At 41.8% G+C, this 18966-nt stretch overlaps 1 long non-coding RNA gene and 1 other non-coding gene across 2 annotated transcripts; both read left to right on the top strand.

Annotated features, from left to right (window-relative positions):
• Nucleotides 1-11609: 11609 nt before the first annotated feature.
• LOC103280016 (uncharacterized) lies at nucleotides 11610-17327 on the top strand. Its single transcript, XR_009999804.1, has 2 exons — nucleotides 11610-11678; nucleotides 12355-17327. It is a non-coding gene; the product is annotated as an uncharacterized LOC103280016 (long non-coding RNA).
• Nucleotides 16255-16344, top strand: mir142 (microRNA mir-142). The gene has a single exon (NR_129862.1). It is a non-coding gene; the product is annotated as a microRNA mir-142 (primary transcript).
• Nucleotides 17328-18966: the final 1639 nt, after the last annotated feature.

Here is an 18966-nt window from a genome sequence, read left to right as displayed (position 1 = left end):
AGAGACTGTGGATGCCCATATTTGCTTCCAATTTTTTAAAAATCTGCCCTCAAGATGGTGTTTGCAATTCATTTTGAGCCTTGTGACAATTCTATCAAGGTGTCTTCCAACAGTAGGTGATGCAGTCATGCTGGCCACATGACCTTGGAGGTGTCTACGGACAATTCCGGCTCTTCAGCTTAGAAAAGGAGATGAGCACCAACCCCCAGAGTCAGACACTACTAGATTTAATGTCAGGGGAAAACCTTTACCTTTATCTAGGTGATACTAAAATCAACCTATCGGTTACATCAATATCACAACAACAACAACAACAACAACAACAACAACAACAACAACAACAACAACAACGTCTAGGAAAAAATGACTGGGGTGATGTGGGATGGGCATAGAAAAATTTCCTCCCAAATTCCTCCATGGTGTTTAGGAACATTTTGAGAGTATGTAAATATATATTTTAAAGGTGCTGGAGGTCACAAAAAGAAGTCTATGGGAGTCATTGGCAGCCTATGGGACAGATACACTTTCCCCACTCCTGCTCTGAAATTACAATTCGAAAAAATATTTTCCATGCACACAAGGAAGGGAGTTGGTTTTTTCCAGGCAGTATGGTACACACACGCATATGCTTTACACAAAATTAAAAAAGAAGTGCACAACACATTAATCTTTGCCTCGATCAGCTATGTCAAACAGCAACTTGACTCCTAATGCAAAAAGGAAGTGAGATGGAAGAAAGGGCAAGTATCTCGTAGTAAGTTCCAGATAATTTGTAAAATGCCTCTCCAGGCCATAATATCCCCCCACTAGCATGGTAAGGTTTTTTTTCTCGCCACCTTTGAAGGCTGTCGGTTAAGAAAGTGGAGTTAAAAATAGACAAGGCCTTTCTTAAACCATTTTTCCCTATTATACAAGTTTCAGTTTGTTTGCTACTCCACTTATTCCTTGGGCTGCAAATTTTCACCATGTTAAAAGAAAACTAGAACTGCATCCATATCCCGTTTATTCTTATACCTGAGGCATGGGCAAGCTTTGGCCCTCCAGGTGTTTTGGACTTCAACTCCCACAATTCCTAACAGCCTACCGGCTGTTAGGAATTGTGGGAGTTGAAGTCCAAAACACCTGGAGGGCCGAAGCTTGCCCATGCCTCCTGACTCCAAAAATTAAAACCTGTAAGTGGTTTCATGACAAGTTTGTGGCTTTGGGTTTTTGCAGTGTGGGTACAGTCAGCCCATCTTGAACGAGGGAAAACTATAAATTTGAGGGCGGGGATGGGCCACAGTGATGCACACGCAGCAGAATGTCAGCTCAAGAGAGAGAAAGAGGCCCAGACTGACGCACAAGCGCCGATGGCTTTCTCGCTCATGCTCTGGGCAGGATGTGGTTGCCCCGTCTCTCTTCTCACACGTTTTCTGGGTGTCTGCAGCTCCCCCTCTGAGGTTTCTCAGCAATGGTAGCTTGAAAGAAAACCATCATAAATGGGGTGGCAGGGGCTAGATTTCCCCAACCTGGTGTCCTCAAAATGATTTGGACTACAAGTCTCATCATCCCCACTTAGCACGGAAGCCCCGTTTTTTCCATCTAATAGCTAGCTCTATGGGCCCTGCAGCTAACCAACAACTAAACCCTAGCCTACCTTACTGCTCTAGGCAGGATGTGGTTGTTTCTTTTGCTTGCGTACTTGCCCACAATGTGCCATCCATGAGAAACGCAAGGAAAAGAAGGGGTTGGATTCATTTGCTTTGCCTTTCCTTCATTGTGGGGCACTAGATTTGGTAAAAGGCACACTGTGGCCATGGTGGGAAGGGGGAAACTACAGTGAATATCTTGGGCAAAGATATTTATTTATTTATTTATTTTACAGCATTTATATTCCGCCCTTCTCACCCCGAAGGGGACTCAGGGCGGATCACATTACACATAAAGGCAAACATTCAATGCCTTTTAACATAGAAGAAAGACAAACAAACATAGGCTCCGAGTGGGCCTCGAACTCATGACCTCCTGGTCAGGGTGATTCATTGCAGTGATTCATTGCAGCTTCTCTCCAGCCTGCGCCACAGCCCGAGCACTGCTCCCCGCTCCCAAGAAAAGCCTCATGGAGCTTGACACCAATGGTAACGAAGACAAGACTTTTGGGCACATTTGAAGAGACCCACTCATAGGAATAAGCCTTTCTGTGTCCAGGTGGCTTACCAGATGATGAACTAATACTATTATGTCATCTAAAATGTTAGGTCCCAGGTTCAAATCCCAGAAGCAAAGTGAGCGCCCGCTGTTGCTCCAGCTTCTGCCAACCTAGCAGTTCGAAAATATGCCAATGTGAGTAGATCAATAGGTACTGCTCCAGCGGGAAGGTAACGGCGCTCCATACAGTCATGCTGGCCACATGACCTTGGAGGTGTATGGACAATGTCGGCTCTTCGGCTTAGAAATGGAGATGAGCACCAACCCCAGAGTCAGACATGACTGGACTTAACGTCAGGGGAAACCTTTTCCTTTACTAAAATGTTATTTAGAAACCACTCACTTCAGGTTAAAAATTACCCAACTCTACCACTGCTGAACGAACAAAATAAGGGCAGACTACATAGTGGTTTCTGTTTAATGGGAAGGATCACTCACATATGATTTCTCATAGATAAAAGTCTTTCCCCCCCAAAACGAAATGTGATTCAGCATGTGTGCATTCACATGATATAGGGAAGTGGTCCCCAGTTTGACCACACTGGATAGAGATGAGGAGAGGTATACCTAACACAGTTATTCAAAGCTGTGGTCTGGTTGAGGAGCTCCTGACTTCTGGTCTGTAGTAAGTCTCCAAGAAAGAAACACTTGTTGTTAACAGACATACTGGTGGGGAAAAAAGCCTTAGCCAAAGCCAGTGACCCACATCAGATAGCACAAGAAGCACACATCACCTCCTCCTCCGCACAAAATGTTCTCCCCATCCAACTTTTTGAGACCTCAGTCTTCATCTTGGTTCCCATTAAATCCACATAATCATATTTGCTCAACAGGTTTCCCTTGATTGTTCCCCCCCCCCTAAAATCTCCAAGTTTTGTCTGTTTTTGGAAGCTAAAAAGTCAGCCCTATGCTTGGAGACTGCCAACAAATGCCAGGTGCTGAAGGCAAAACCACTTCTGGGTATTTATTTCCAAAGAAACCCTATGAAATTCATGGGTCACCAGAAGTCAACAGGCAAGGTTGCTTTCTCCTCCAACAGCATTAGCATCACTCTGTTATCTTCCCCATGGTCAAAATCCAGATTACACGATTGCTAAGAGAACTTTTTCCACTCCCCTTATGATTATCAGAAAACATTTGAAAACCCAAGAGTTGTTATCTCCAGCCCACCTGCCCCAAAATTCCTTCTCTGTCTATTTTTATGTTAAACCTCCACTAGTTAGAGCTAAGGGCAAGATGGATGGTATCCTTGAAGTGCCTGGCTTGACCTTGAAGGAGCTGGGAGTAACCACGGCTGACAGGGAGCTCTGGCGTGGGCTGGTCCATGAGGTCATGAAGAGTTGGAAGCGACTGAACCAATAAACAACAACAAAGTTAGAGCCAAGTTTTTTTTCCCCTGAAGGTCTCTGGTCCACATTAAATTCAGGGCTCTTTGCATGCACACACAAGAGCAGTGAGCCAAGATACCATTTGCTGTAACATGCTCTACTAATTGAAGCAGTTAGACTCATAGAATCATAGAGTTGGAAGAGACCTCATGTGAAATCCAGTTCAATCCCCTGCCAAGAAGCAGGAAAATCGCATTCAAAGCACTCCCAACAGATGGCCATTCAGTCTCTGCTTAAAAGCCTCCAAAGGAGGAGCCTCTGGGACAGACTTCCACTGCCAAACAGCCCTCACTGTGAGGAAGTTCTTCCTAATGTTCAGGTGGAATCTTCTTTCCTGTAGTTTGAAGCTGTTGTTCCGCATCCTAGTCTCCAGGGCAGCAGAAAACAAGCTTGCTCCCTCCTCCCTATGACTTCCCCTCACATATTTATACATGGCCATCATGTCTCCTCTCAGCCTTCTCTTCTGCAGGCTAAACATGCTCAGTTCTTTAAGCCGCTCCTCATAGGGCTTGTTTTCCAGACCCTTGATCATTTTATTCGCCCTCCTCTGGACACATTCCAGCTTGTTAACATCTCCCTTCAATGGCAGTGCCCAGAATTGGGCACAGTATTCCAGGTGTGTTTTGACCAAGCCAGAAAAGAGGGGTAGCACGACTTCCCAGGATCTAGACACTAGACTCCTATATATGTAGGCCTAAATCCCATTGGCTTTTTTGGCCCCCACATGACATTGTTGGCTCATGTTTAACTTGTTGTCCACAAGGACTCCAAGATCTTTCTCACATGTACTGCTGTGGATCCAGGCGTCCCCCATTCTGTATCTTTGCATTTCATTTTTTTCTGCCTATCTTGCATTTGTCCCTGTTGAACTTCATTTTGTTAGTTTCGGCCCATCTCTCTAATCTGCTAAGATTGTTTTGAATTCTGCTCCTGTCTTCTGGAGTATTAGCATCCCTCCCAATTTGGTGCCTTCTACAAACTTGATGATCATGCCTGGAAATGTTCGGGAAATGTCTGCAGCTGTCCTGGCTCTCTCTTCATTATTTGCCAAGCTGTAACTTCCTCATACTCCTTACACAGAAACAAGGGGTTTCATGTGCAGTTAAAGAGAGTGGTTCAAATTCATAGCAGAAATTGTTGTTTCTACTATGCGTGTTGTGGAGAATACAAAGCCTGTTACTAAGGTGGCTTTCAATTTTAAATGAGTTAATTCAAGTTGATCTGGAAAAGGCTTTTTTTAGACTACAGCCCACAAAACTCTCCATTCAGCATTTGAGAGAAAGGGGGGTGGGGTAAGATGTCAGTAGTAGTCAATAAAGTAATTTTTCCATTTTCCATGTTCTAGTTTTAGCCTATGGAGCTTGATCTTCTGACTCATCATCCTTCAAAACTTCTCTTATCAGTCCTCCATTTTTATGTAACAAAGCAACTCCTACTTCAATAGAAAAGACTGGCAGAGTGAAAAATACCCCTCTTCCTTTTAAAAAGTTCATAAAATACTTCCTGATAAAGACATTACTAAGTGTCAGAGATGAAATACTGGAACATGACCCGAGTGCATAAGAAGTTGGAGAATACAAGAAGAAGGATTTACTCCATAACGATCTAAGGCAAATTAGTCTCAAAGTCCAAAGAGGAAATATTCGTCTATCAAATCTCCTAGCCAGCACCTTGCTTACAACTATGACACTACCACAGGATGAGAGTAATGGCTCATCCTCTCTCAAATTCATGAAAGATGAAATAGCCGAGTGATGGTTATCCAGAAGATGTTCAAAGTACACCTCTCCTAGCTGAGAAATCTATACAAATTGGTAGACCAGAAGTTGAAAGCATTTGCGCTCCAAAGACCCTCTAATTAGCTCACCTGAAAGTCAGATCCACAAGCTTTGTCACCATTAGTTTGTCTAAAATTAATGAGAAAGCATCGGTCTATTGGGAGAGCACATGCTTTGCATGCAGATGGCCTGGGCTCAGGTTCAGGCACCTCCTGTTTAAAAGGGAAAGGCACAGATAATGGAAAAGGATCTTTCCCTAACAGCTTGTAGAGATGCTCCCAGTCAGAACAGATCAACTCTCCCCATTTCAATGCCTGTTAAATATCCTTAACTCTAGCTCCCTGACCCTGAGTTGCAGGAACTCTTGCCCAAAACATCTAGAAGACATCCACTTGAGCAAGGCTGGAGTGGACAAGAGCATGTTGAACTACAAATCCAATAATCTCCTGGTTAGCATAGTTACTGGACAAGCTGGCAGGGGCCTTCTAGGAGTCTGCAATCCAAACTTCAGAATTGACAACACTAGGCTAAATGAAGAAATAGCTTGACTTGGCCTAAGCTTCTTCTTGGACCTCTAAGAAGCTGTAAGGAGCAATTGTATGTTGTGTCCACCAGATCTCCAGCCTCTGTCGTTTCAAACACCTAGTCAGAATAGTGTATTTTTTGTATTCACAGAAACTTAGTCATATGGTGCACACATGTATCTGCACACCAACTCTTAATGCAGAAAGCAGTAATAGAAAAATCTGACTTGTCATGGAGGCAGAACTCCAGTTATGACAACATGTGTACGCTTCCTGCCTTCTTTGGTGAATGGAAAAAAGGATTCTCATCCCATCAAGCAAGACTTTGGTAAGCACTGAAAAGTCCCAGTTGAGAGAAAACCAAGGCTCCCAAGTATTAGTCCAATATTCTTTAACCACAACATTAGGACTCAGAAACCTTGAGCAAAAAGAAAATATAATACCAGTCACAGTACAGTTTAAGACCAATTTTCAGGGGATGGGAGAATTAAGCACAATGGGAGTTCTAATCTTGAATTTCCAACTTCTCATTTGGGTTGCCTTCTGTTCCTTTTTGCAGAAGTACATCCCTTCTGGCTTTGCTCCCATTTTCAATGAGATCATGTTATACCATTGCAGGTTCTCCTTTCATCTGCTGTTGGGAGAGGAACTGTCTTCTCTGTGGTAAACACGGCATGCAAAAAAAGATTGGGACAGATTGTCCACAGGAATGTTCACATGAACCCTGGAGTGAAGAAGCCTGGGTTCCTGTTCACATCACGTTTTAACTTGCTTCATGAATTAAAGCAGAACTGTAGTTAGGGGATGTTACCTAAAGCAGGAGGAGGTAAACATGGCCTCCAGATGCTTTTTCAAGTCAGGTTCTCATACATTGCTTATACTGGCTCAGACTGGGGGAATTTTAGGGCCAAACCTCTGGAGAGACACAGTTGGCTATGCCTGAGCTATAGGAATTATCGTTTGGACCTTGTATATTTTTCACTTTTGTCTTTTCTGAGCAGTGTGCATAAAAGATACTGAGTTAAATAGGACCTTTAGGAAAGAGATTAATGTTATACATTACGGTGTACCCGAGGGCATAGAGGATCCTTTGGATGTTGATTAGTGAAACCTAAGTAGACTTTTTGGATCTGCTCCTCTCTTTCTCCAACCAAATTTCTTAGGTAACATAACATTATTCAGTTTCAAACCCCGTTTACTTTTGAAGCCAAACATATTTCGGATTTAACCTACCTATCAGAATTATTGTGTAAGGACAAACTGTGGGTGAGATCCACTGGCCTTGAGCTCTCTCAGATAGGGACAGGATATAAATCTAACTAATAAATAAACTGAAGATCCAGTAACTTCTGTTAGCATGGTTTCACTGTTAGTGATTCTAAAGCACTGTTCATTTTGTGCTGCTGTTTGCCACTTTTTGAACACTTTTTGCACAGTATATAACTTTCCTAAAGGGAAAATACCTTGCAGCAAGTACCCAAGACAGCTTTGCAGATTTTCAAAGAGACTCTAGAAGGAAAACTAAACAACAACAAGCTCCCTTCTTTGTGAGTAGAAACTGACCCGCTAAGTATTCAGATGATCTGCAAAGGCATTTTGAAAGATCTGAGTTCAAGGCTGTTCGATGAACTTATGCATGAGACACTTCCCAATGTTCCTCGGCTGAAGCCACTTTACAAAAGGCACATTTTGAGAAAAAGACAGAAAAGTCTCAGAGTTGTTCCTGTTCTTTTAGACTTTATACAAAGTTAAAATAAACCAATGTGTGGAAATGGTATATTTATTTATCGTATCAGAAGTGAACTGAGGATACAGTTGTAATGTATTTTAAAACACAAAGTTAAGAACTTGGCATTCTACTAAATGTCCTTTGACAAGAAGCTGGCCACTTGGAGTGCCTCTGGTGTTGCTATAAGAAGGTCCCCCATTGTGCATGTGGCAGGGCTCAGGTTGCATTGTAATAGGTAATCTGTGGTTTACTCTTCTCCACATTTCTTAAGGTTAGCTCCATTTCTTAAGGTTAGCTCTGCATTTCGTGGTGCCAGAGCGCAGTCTGTTCAGCACCTTCCAAGTTGCCCAGTCTTCTGTGTGCCCAGGGGTGAGTCTCTCATTCGGTATCAACCATAGGGTGAGGTTCCAGGTTTTAGCCTGCCTCTTTTGGACTCTAGCTTGCTGAGGTGTTCCTGTGAGTATCTCTGTAGATCTTTAAAAACTATTTATTGAGTTAAGGCATGCTGACTGATACCCAAACAGGGGACGGGCTGGAGATGTCAATGCCTTGGTCCTTTCATTGTGGCTGCTACTTCTCGGCGGATGTCAGATGGTGCAATACTGGCCAAACAGTATAATTTTTCCAGTGGTGTGGGGTGTTGACATCCTGTGATAATGCGGCATGTCTCATCACTGTTTTAACGTGGCGAGATGTGTTCCACACTGGGCATGCGTACTCAGAAATGGTATAAAAAGTGGTTGATTGAAATCTAACTGAAATTAACAGAAAATACTAATAATTTATATGGATTAACAAATTAAAACTGGAAAGACACATTTTGGGACTTTCTGGCCCTTTCAATCTGTCTGGATGTACTCAGGGAGGACTCCTAAATCTGCAGTTCTTACTGCTTCTTTCGGAGGGAGCACACACCTGAAAGGACAATGTTTTATGTTTCTATCCTAGAAAAGGACCCAGCATAGCACATATGAACCCTTGATACCTAAAATACAGACATTCTTGAGCACTATTGGCCACAAAACAGAAGGCAGAAGCCAAAAGACTAAAGCAAAAGCCCAATAATATGATTATACAAACCTGCTGACTCATGGCCTACCAATGATTGGTCCAACTGCTTCAGGAATGGGCAGACAACAGACCACCTGGATAACTTGTAGCAGACCAGTAAGTTTCCCGTTTACAAATAGTAAATATTATAGAATAAACATTGAGTACTCCCTGAATTAGGCTTGTTGTTGTTACTGTTGTTGTGTGCTTTCATGTTGTTTCCAACATAAGACAAACCTGTCACAGAGTTTGGCTAGCAAGGTTTGCTCAGAAGTTTGCTATTGCTTTCATCCCAGGCTATTACTTGCCTAAGGTCATCCAATGAGTTTCATGGCCAAGTGGGGATTCAGTTCATGGTCTCCAGAGTCGTACTCCCAATGCTCAAACCACGCTGGATCTCTAATTAGACTTACACACTCCCGGAAATATATTGGTAGTAAGGCTGAAGTTACACCATTTTCAGAACAATATCCATTTGAAGTAGAGATTTTTCTAGACATTGTGATTGCAGGAAACTAAAAATCAAGGTGTTGTCAGCACATTCTGTAGAACTCAAAGGCAGTTTAAAGGTGTTTGCATTGTATGTGAGTGTCGTGTTGGCAAGTCTAGTCATGTCGGACTGGGGGTTGGTACTCATCTCCATTTCTAAGTGGAAGAGCCGGCATTGTGCATAGACACCTCCAAGATCATGTGGCTGGCATGACTCCATCTCTCTCAGTCACATAGTCGTTTCCAACTCTTCATGACCATAGAGTGCCGTTATCTTTCCACCGCAGCAGTACCTATAGAACTACTCACATTTGCATTTTTTCAAACTGCAAGGTTGGCAGAAGCTGGGGCCAACAGCGGGAGCTCACTCTGCTCCCCAAATCTGAACCGCCAATTTTTGGTCTGCACGTTTAGCAGCTCACTGGTTTAACCTGCTGCACCACCATAAGAAAATACCACCAAAAGTTATAACTAAACTCCAGGCAGAGCAGAAAGAGAGGTAAACCTAGGACAGAAAGGACGAAAAAGAAGACAGGATACAGGATTGCCCAAGACCAGATGATTCATGAAGTTCATCTTCTAGCAGAAACTGAAGTCTAGCCAAATTAATCATCTGCCTCAGTAAGCTACCTGGAAATTGAATCCAGGATTTAAGCTTTACCAATCCCTTTATTTGAACACAGAAAATAAGTCTTAGTGAGAAGAAGGGCAACATTTAAAAACGGCATCAATCAGGATGAGACCAAAAGACCATCAAGCTCAACCCAGGACAATGCATGAGCCATGTAGCAAAGAGGATTGAGACTTACAGAGCCTCAGAACAGTGCACACGGTTCTAAGGAAATATGGGTCTGGATTTTGAAGATTTGCTCCTTTTTTGCTTACCAGACTCAAGATGCATATTTCAGCATGTGAGTTTTATTTGCATACACATGCAAGGCAAGATACAAAATGTTGAGAAACCCAATATCCCCAAATCACCAAGTGTGCATCCCAACTGCAAAACAAATGAGATAAAGCCATATTACAACAGGAAGATTTACAACTTTAAAAACCACTATCTAAAAAGCCAGCAGCCAGCAGCTAAACATTATCACCTAAAGAATCAGTGAAGAATGACCAAAGAGGAGACCCATGTAAACATTTTGAGGAAGAGGGTTCCGCAATGTAGAAAAGGCATATGTGCATACTCTTTTAACTAGAAAATACATATAAAGCCTGAGTGTGTACAGTGCATGAGTTAGCACACATCCACCCTGTAAATGAGAAGCGATGTTTTTGACGTGATCACAACTTTGTATTCAGGGTCCCCCAAAATAAAGGTCAGAGGATTTGCTGAGGTTAGCCAAAGGCTAGTGAGGTTACTCAGCTTCTGATATTGATCTTCTAGACAACTATGAAGAGTGATTCAAAATTGAGGGATGCTAACAGGGGAAAGCATTGGGAAATCCAAAATTTCTGGGTAAGGTTTGCTGCACTGTCTCCAATCAAATAATTTTCAGTTCTCTCTCTCTCAAACACACACGCACAAAGAAGAGAGAGAGCCCACTTCTTAGATCATGTAACCTTCTAGCTTCTTCCACTGTATCAGTGAAAGCATCAATAACTAATCTTTGCCCTCATCTGCCATCTTTAATTTCCCACGGTTAATTTTGCTTTGGCCAGCTACAGGAGATGGCTCGCACAAGTAAGCAAGTCACTGAAATACAGTAAAGACAAGAGAGACTAGCCAATGCTCTTATGTGAATACTAATGCCCTTATGTGAACACAGAACATAGATCTTGGCAAGGGAATGGGAGACATTTAAAAATGACTTCGAGCAGGATTAGCCCAGCCCAGGACAATGTATAAGCCATGTAGCAAAGAGGATTGAGATTCAGAGGGCCTCAGAAAAGTGCAAAACTTCTAGAGAAATGTGGGCCTGAATGTTGATCTATGTTGGTTCATATCACAAGCTCCATGGCCATGACCAAAACCACAGATCGACATGCCTCGCTCCTCGCCACTGTTGCCACCACCCTAAAAACGTCAAGAAAGGATTTTGTTTCAGTTCTGCGAAAAGGCTTCCATAGCCCGGCCTTTGCTACAGATGCACATTTGAAAGTGAAGCCTGCTGTTAACAAGAGGATGCAGGTGTCTGAGTCACCCCCATGGGACCCTCTTACCCCATGCCTTTCACTGGACCCTAACATAGCTAAAAGCGACCCCAACCCCCATTCCCAAACAGGCTTAACCACAGCTCCTTCGAACTTTGGGTGGAGGGGAGACACAAAACTAAGTTCAGGGGGTAGGGTAGCTGCAACTTCCTGCCCCAGTTAGAGAAGAGGCCTCTTGACATTTCCTGTGGTTTGGGGCAAGGAGGAGAAAGATAGCAAGTGTCATGTGATGATCTCCCGGAGTGGGAGGAGACGCACGGTAGGCAGGGTTGGGCAAGGCGTCTATAAATGGGCCAAACCCCATTGCTTCCATCTCTCTACTGCAGCTGGCGACCTGTCTCCTGAGCTGGCCTGATAGATTACAACCAACCAAAAGGTAGATTTTCTGTAATCCTTATGGGCTGTTGAGTAAGGGTCGGGAACAGTGGGCCTACATTTTGGCTTGCAACATTAGTTGTGAATGGAGAACTAGGGTAGGGGTGTTTAGCAATGATACGGGGCCAGACCTCTTAGATTATTTAAGAGCAGCACACACTGGCATATTTCAGGAATGTTACAGGGTCAAAAATTTTTAGAGATCTATTCCTGTATCTGGGAGGATCTTTAAGAGACTTCGGTGCTTTCAAGACAGGGCGAAGAGCTGGAGAAACTCTAACGTTCTCTAAAATTGCTTTTTGGGGGAAATTCATTTGCATCTTTCAAAGGATGCAAAAGGAACTGGGGGAAGGGGTGGGCGGCAGCAGATGGACATCAATCCCAATGCTGCATACTGTGTCTTAAGCACACTTAAAATGGGAAGCAAGAATGGGGAAGTTGCGTCAGTCAAACCGCCGCGCAGCTCACGCATGAAGAAATATGGCGGCTGCAACAGCCAGTGGGTGAACAATCATGACTCTTCAAGCACTCGGCTGGCGAGAAGAGAGTTCTGGGAAATATAGCGCGCGCACCCTCTAGCGTTTGGAAAAAAAACGGATTGTTCTTTCTGGCGGCAAATGTGGTTGAGGGTTCCCAATTTCAGATCTACCTTTCACTTGCTCCTCCTCTCTATGCAGAAGTGTACAGCTTTTCAGGAGATGGAAAACCAATGAAACTTACACTTGGCCCTTGAAGAAATGTGGGTGACTTAGGATCCCATACCAGGAAACCCGATTTCTCTGCCTTCATGAACCCTGTTCTAAGACAAACATACAGACCAAGGCAATAGGTAAGGCATGAAAATCCCTTCTCCATATCTGGAATTCAAGTAGGAGCTAACTGGGTGGAATGGGAGAAAAAAAATAGAAGGCTTTTTTTACAACTCTAGATCTACAGAATACTCACTGTAGGAACAGCAGTCTTGTTGCTGTACCTGAAAATTAATTCCAAAGAGAATTCAACAAGAGAAAAGCAGAGGGCCTTCTTGGTAAAATCATGGGAGACTGGTAAAAGGAACATGAATAATGCAGGAAAAATCCAGCAGTTATGAATTCTATAAGGAGAAGGGGGAGAAGGAAAAATACAAGATTGTAACAGGAAGCAAATAAAAATATTAACTGCAGATCCATGTGGGGAAATAGTTACATATAGGCTTTGAAAACGCTCAATGTTCTTCAAAACAGCAGGCTTTTAAAAATTCTGTAATTTCTTTAACAGAAATTAGTGATTTCCCTCCATGTTTCTTTCCTTTTCTCTGTTGTTAACAAATGCACAATCATATTAATATTGCAATGCAGTGTACAAACTGTTGTCGAAGGCCTTCATGGCTGGAATCACTGGGTTCTTGCGAGTTTTCAGGCTGTATGGCCATGTTCCAGAAGCATTCTCTCCTCACGTTTCGCCCACATCTATACTGGCATCCTCAGAGGTTGTGAAGTATATTGATACATACACAATATACCTCACAACCTCTGAGGATGCTGGCCACAGATGTGGGCAAAACATCAGGAGAGAATGCTTCTGGAACATGGCCATACAGCCCGGAAAACTCACAACCCAATTTACAAACTGCTTTGTAGAACACGTTTCAACTTTGTTACAGAAAAAAAACTTCCTCACTCTGCAATCCTCCACATGTCTACTTAGAAATAAGTTGCATTATGCTCAGTGGCATTTACTCCCAAATAAATGGATATCAGATTGTATCCTAAAAAGTTCCACCCTTTACTTTGGTTTAACACACAAGTGACATGTGGATAGGACTGAAGCTAAATTGGATAGTAAGCAAGCTACATGCGCCACCATTTTGTACCGCTGTTCTCTGAAATGAACAATAGCATGTGCTCACTCAGGAATAAGTGGCATTTAAAGCTATGAAATGTACTTCCAGATGAATATAATTACGACTAAATTTCTTACTCATTTATTCTCTTTGTTTTCTAATATATGAATCATTTTTGTATTTGTTGTTAGTAGGGCCTCTAATTATCCTGACATTTTATGGGAACAGAAACTTTTCTTAAAATGTAGGACATCATTCTTCTCCAATTAGTCATGACTGCTGGGGATGATGGAAGCTTTAATCCAATACTTCTGGAAAGCACCGGTTTGGCACAAAGTTATTTTAAAAGGAAACAACTGTGCTGTATATAAACAATTATATTATATTAGGTAAGGCATTTTTAGCTGCCTGTAAATGTACACATTTTTGACACTAAAACAGCAAGCAGAATCAAGTATTCCCTCTAAAATCTTATGTATTCTTTTTGCCTTCCAAATTCCAATGCATTGTTAAGATGGGACTGTTCCAATATGGTTGCAAATGACTTGGTGGTTCGTAGCAAAGCTCTCAGGCTTACTGCCTGCCTCAGTCTGCAAAACTGGGGAGCTGCAGGTTATTATCACATATTAGATGAGTTCCAGAATTGTGACCCATGAAACCAAAGTACTTTATTAAATCCAGACAGGAGCCAACTCCTGCACTATTATCAATACTCAAAAATACATGTGAGTGAAATCCAGTTGCTTCTCTATGCTAGAACTTGCTCAAATCAATTGCCAGTAGATAAACTTAAGTTTCATTGATTCAGTGGGTCTACTTTAGTTTTGATCAGCCACTGGATTTGATATGTTGCATTACACATTGTGGGACATACTGATTTTATTGTGCTGCTTTCCCATATATGTAACTATTTTTCTTAATCCTCGCATTTTAACTTACTGCACTCTGAGTGTTAGGAAAAGCAGGAACTTCTCCATTACCATGCATATTTTGGGGAATTCCCTCCAGAGATATACCAGAAATACACTATATGTTAGTGAGAGAAACAGTACATGATCAGGTTATGATGATACTTTGTTAGGAAATTCAGTGACTGCATTAACTGGATTTGTGATGTACTTTCCTTAAACTGTGTAAGGAGAGGTTGGATCTCTTGCCACTTAAACCAAAGGCAGCAAACTTTCCAAATGTTAGAATCCAACTCCCATTGTCCCTGCCATTATCAGAATTGTGGAGCTGATGGGAGCTGGAGTCCAACAACATGCAGAAGGCCACAGACTTCTTTCCCTATATTAAACCAAAATGCAGTGATACATATTTGAAGCAAGCATAACACTGCAACAGAATATTATAATGCTTAAGTCTCAGAACTAGTTACGATCCCTTAGATTCACAGGTTTTGGGATCCAAGACTTAATATAATAGTCTGCAGTATTTTGTTGTTCTTATTGGAACCTAAAGGTGAACCTGTCACAGGTAGATTAATTGGGTAGATTAATTCAGATAAGTTTTGCCATTGCCTTTCTCTGAGGCCGAGAACGTGACTTGCGCAGTGGGTTCCCGTGGCCAAACTGTAATTTGATTATCGGTCTCTGGAGTCATAGTTCAATGGATGTGCCATGAATTTAGGGACATTTTGGGGTCCTCTAGGATCAATACTTTTGGATTTTTTTCACCCTAAAATGCTTCAAAATGTCTTTGGATGTATTTCCACAATATTCTGTGGGGTCCCTGGGCCAACCCCCCCCCCCCCATGCTTTGGGAACCCAAAGCATGGGAGGGTTTGATATTTTTCAGGAGCACTTCAAGTTTTTTTTGGCGGAGGCTAATGGCTAAATTCCCAATATCCCCCATCAGCACAGCTTGTGCAAGCCTCCCAATTAAAATACCTGGGTTTTCATCCCAGCTCCCGAGAACTGAAATGTGTTGTAAGAACTAAAACGTCTTGAATTTGTTCTATCAACTACAGGAGGTAGATAAGACAAGAGGGGCAGAGCTGGAGAAGAGAGCTGAACAAACACATCAGTGGGTTAGTTTTAGATATGTGAAAATGTTAAAGATGTTGTGTGAGTGGCTCCAAAGAAAACTTAAACTGTGAGGTTAAAACATGGGGATTTAAAGTGAACTATTCCATTAAACTTGGAGTCTACTCTGCTCTAAGCAGAAAGGTTAAAGTCATATTTTATTTCATTGACACTCAAATTAAGATTCACTGCTTCTCCAACAGCAGAAACAGCCATTTGAGAAGTAGGATGACACATACTTTCATTTTTCATATATTCTTTTGTTAATGCATACATGCCAATTTAATGCTAATTTAATCAATAAAGGAACTTTTAACTTTATTACAGAAGGGAGAGCAAGGTCTATGCAAAGTAAGTGTGGGAGGAAGAAGGAAAGGCAAGTAAGTATTAGTGGATGGAAACTGGGTCCCATCATAACTTGTACTATTTTGTGTATATATTGTGTATGTTGTAAATACTTGTTCTGCATTCCCCAAGGTAACGTAAACCCAATGTAGACTGTTAGCCTACATGGGTAATGATGGATATTTTGAATGTTGTAAACCCCACACAAAAAAAAAAGCACATCAAACCTCCCTTCCTTCTAGCAGCTCCCTGTTGTTTCCTATGTTGGGAGCTGCCAATGGGATGGGGTAGGGGAGATGAATAGGGGAAAACCAGCTCAGAAACCATCAGAAATGAATATAGACAATGACAAGAGCCAAGAAGAGAACCTGAAGCTGTATTTTTAAGGACAGTGGACTCATCCATAAAGTAGAAAGCACTACTAAACGCCTGTGCCCAAGTGTAGTGTTTCCTACTTTATGGATGAGTGTACTGTGAGCAACGGAGGCAACACAAGAGAAGCAGAATCCAGCACAAGAATGGAAAATGAAAGTCGGGAACACAAAGTGGAAAATTTACAGGTTTGTCCATGTCATGCATCACATCTTGTTTAAAATACACATGCCCTTTGTTACACAGTTGTCACATCACATTCTCCTCAAATAGTGCGAGTGATGTTCCCAGATATAGGTTATGCTTGCAATGTGTAACACTGAACTCAAATAAAATGGAGCAGGAGGGACAAGACTCCAAGACAGATACAATTTACTGGCACAAAAAATATGTCTGAAAATTATTCTGCCTCTGCTTTTTTCCCTCACCTCAATTTGCTATTACCTCTTCCACACATAGCATAACAATGAGTGACACTGACCAACCTGCTATATATCTACATTTAATAAGCGGAAGGAACTAGGGTGTCTGTTGCATTTGCTTAGTCAGAAAGAGAGCCCAAAATCAGGATTTTGTCATATTTACTTCCTTCATTAAATAACCTCCATTTACAGCCATGCAAACAACACACTTTTAAAGAACAGGGAGTTGACTGGGTGGTCTGTCACAGTGAAACTGGAGATGCCTTAAAGCAGTGGTTCTCAACCTGTGGGTCCCCAGATGTTTTGGCCTTCAACTCCCAGAAATCCTAACAGCTGGTAAAATGGCTGGGATTTCTGGGAGTTGTAGGTCAAAGCACATGGGGACTCACAGGTTGAAAACCACTGCCTTAAAGGTTGCATGGTTGTTCTTATCACACAACCATGTAGCAAGCAGCACCTGATAATATTTTGTCTCCTATATAGATATTAAAGGTACAGGAACCATCTCCAGTTCTGAATTTGACAAGCCTAACTGGAGGGACTGGTTACCATCACTGTTTATGTGGATTAGTTGTGCATATGCTTCTGAAAATAGGGGGAGTTGATACTGCTGTTACATTTGTATTTAATGTCCACAACCATGATTAAAAGCAAATCCAAACACAGTGACATTGTTGTATTCATTCATAGGGGTAGAGAGATATTGGCCAGGATTTCACCAATATAGCTAATTTTTAAAATACCGCACTACAATTATTTAGGGCCCTGATGTAAAGACAGTGGGTTGGATTCAGAGACTGCTGCACTTTGATCCTACTGAAATAAACAAACTATCAACTAGAACTAAATAGAGCAGGCACTAAGTTCAACTAAGCTCCTTGGGATCTAATCCATTACTTATAGTTCAACCCATGTAACCTCCACACACTCACATCGCATAACTACACTGTCACTACACCTGGCCTGATAAATGCTGGCAAGTAAAGTGCCATGAAACCAAACCGGAGGGTTTTGTGTGTGTGTGTGTGTGGGGGGGGGGGGGGGTTGCTCATTATGGCCTTCTTGGCCTGCATCTTTATAATACATAAATTTTAATATTCTGTTTAAAAGGGGAGTCTACTGAGTATCAATCATCAGAGAAGAGTTGGAAGCTAATAGCAAAACCCTAAATAACAAAAGCAAAGCTATATTTTGAACAGAAGGGGTAAATACTACATTCCACACAATTTTGAATTCCTGACTTACTCTTGACTCAACCCTTCACTATGAACACTAAGTACAAAGAAAAAATAGGCATTCCGGTTCACTGTGTTAAGCAGGGAAGAAGAATGTGTTTTCTCCAGTTGTTCTTGAACTCCTGTCAAACTTCACTATATGGTATTCTGGTGAGACTAATGGAAGTTATAGTCTTAAGAACACTTGGAGAGGCAATGTTCCTACCACAACAACATTGAGGCCTTTTATATTTCCCATCTGTGTCCCCAACAGTTTGGTGAAGTTGATATGTAGGAGCTTTGCTTATCCCTTGTCATTTAAAATACTGGCTAGATCTGATGGCAGTTGCAGCTTGGAGAATCCCATAATATCCACCCTAATATAAGATGTGTACACCTTGAGAAAAGGCAATGGCCAAGCTACCCAAGGCAGAAACCTGGTGGTGACTGTCAAAGGGACTACCAAGAAAGTGAAGAGAATTCTTGAAACATTTTATCATTTTAAAAATCTAAACAAGGGAAATAAATATATTATTTAAAGGCTTCAATTCTCTTATTTCCACACAATATTCCTAGACATATCAATATGCTTACAAATTCTCTATATTAGATTTTAAAGACTAACAGATTGATATATGCTCACTATAATAAAAAGAAAACAGTCCAGAATTAATTCCACCTTCCTACTGAGAGCCCACACATTAACTGTTTTCTAACCCTGTAATTCCAACCTGGTGAAGCTGTCTAGTTTTGTTTCACATTAAAAACACACAACTGCTTTGAAGTTTCATTGCTGTGCAATGGGAAAGGGGGGGCAACATAAAAAACCAAAGAGCACACAAAATGAGTGTGGGCATGGAGGTGACAGGAGGAAGGACAGCAGAAGAGCAAAGAAACTTTCCTAGTACTCATGAACCTACACAACTTACTACATGGGTTCAACTCTATGGAAGCCAACATACATGTCAGAAAAAGTAGCTTTGCAACTTCATTTTGAGTTTCCAAAAATCCCGTTTGAGCAGTGAGCAAAGGTAAAAAAAAATTCCTTTGTGACACAAAACAGCCCTTTAGAATGTATGTGGCCATAAAG

This window comes from Anolis carolinensis, chromosome 6 (genome assembly GCF_035594765.1).
Source record: "Anolis carolinensis isolate JA03-04 chromosome 6, rAnoCar3.1.pri, whole genome shotgun sequence".
Lineage (NCBI taxonomy): Eukaryota > Metazoa > Chordata > Lepidosauria > Squamata > Dactyloidae > Anolis > Anolis carolinensis.
The sequence above is the reverse complement of the archived record's forward strand: the minus strand, read 5'-3'. Positions and strand labels throughout refer to the sequence as shown.